Source organism: Argopecten irradians, unplaced genomic scaffold (genome assembly GCF_041381155.1).
Source record: "Argopecten irradians isolate NY unplaced genomic scaffold, Ai_NY scaffold_1367, whole genome shotgun sequence".
NCBI lineage: Eukaryota > Metazoa > Mollusca > Bivalvia > Pectinida > Pectinidae > Argopecten > Argopecten irradians.
In genome coordinates, this window is record NW_027188833.1 from 1 (window position 1) to 1,486 (window position 1,486).

General features: G+C 31.2%; 1 long non-coding RNA gene across 1 annotated transcript; it reads right to left on the bottom strand.

The window, feature by feature from the left end:
• Nucleotides 1-473: 473 nt before the first annotated feature.
• LOC138314097 (uncharacterized) lies at nt 474-1,278 on the bottom strand. Its single transcript, XR_011207325.1, has 3 exons — nt 1,169-1,278; nt 865-945; nt 474-492 (listed from the first exon to the last, which is right to left on the bottom strand). It is a non-coding gene; the product is annotated as an uncharacterized lncRNA (long non-coding RNA).
• Nucleotides 1,279-1,486: the final 208 nt, after the last annotated feature.

The window sequence follows — 1,486 nt, forward strand, 5'->3', positions numbered from 1 at the left end:
TTAACATTTTGGTAAAAGTTTTGTATGTGCACAGATTGTTTTTTCTTTCAGACATACATTTAGTATCACTTTGATTATATATAGGAAGCTGATTCACTACACACTTTTCAATAACCTTGTCCTTATGTGCCATTACAACGTTACATGCCATTGAATAAGAAATGATAAAAACTTGATGGATTAAGTTGCACCTTTCTTTGGTTAATTTGACCATAAGTGTATCAAAAATATTTTCCAAGTTAATGTATAAGAAACTATTTAGATAAGACATGAATCAAATACTGATCAATAAAGGAAGGGAGATAACTACATGTATAACAAAATATTACTTATTAAAATGAAAAAAAGTCACTACACCCAACAACTCACAAAATCTGATTGAAATGTATCATCCAATCCTGGTGATATCAGCTGGCAATAGCCGAGTCAAAAGGATATTAAAACTTTAAACTTACGTATGAATGTCAGGCTGTTTGTATAAGTCTTTCTATGCTGAAAAACATAAATGTTTCTTATTGTAAGGGAAATAACTCTAAATGTACATGCACAAACATCAGTACACATGTACCTGGCATCACTTACTTTAATCTCATTAATACAAAGTAAAAATTTGGTTGAAACTGGACAAAAAATACTTATCCGGGATAAGTTATCCCATGCAAACCTTTTCCTAGATGCTGACATCAACATCAACATCGAGGTGTAGTGATACCTAAGTGTCGCCCTTGCATTGCAGGTGACACAAAAAACAATGTAACAGATATGTTTCTCTCATGAACTAATCACTCAAACTTACAATATTAATTTAGAATTTGTAATGGATACTTAAAGGTCAAAAGAACTAGCCACAATAAACCAACTAACCTTTCTTTGATAACAAATAAAGCTCCAAGTTGGGCTAACATTGTAGAGGCAAACACTGCTAGCACTTCAAATCTTTCATATCTGATAAAAGTAAAAATGTTAAATATAGGGAGAAATCAGAACAAATGTCATAGAATTTGGTTTACAATTAACATTTGAAAGTGTTTGTCATTCTCTTTCCAAATATAAGAATGGTTCAGAGAATATTTGGCCATTAATTTTTGGCAGCAACCTTTACACAATATAAATTAAATGACTTTGATTTATGTGCTAAATAGTTGATTGAATTACACAATGATCTTACCCAAAAGAGTATGCTGGTGTAGGCTTCTGCATCTGGACCCATACACTCAGCAGACAAATCAAAACTCTAAAGTAAAGCAAATTATGGTCCGAATATAAAGTATGAGAAGAATATAGGTGGGGTTCACATAAATAATGCTGATCCACAGAGCTATATACAATGCACATGAATTTTTAATTTTAAACAATGAAAATCTTTTGACACTTACTCAACAACTGATGACCATCAACATCTAAACCCGGTATATATATTTTATGGCTTTTCTGTTAATGTCTAGAAATTTATTAGTTAAATAAATTAATTGATAAACAAGAGGCC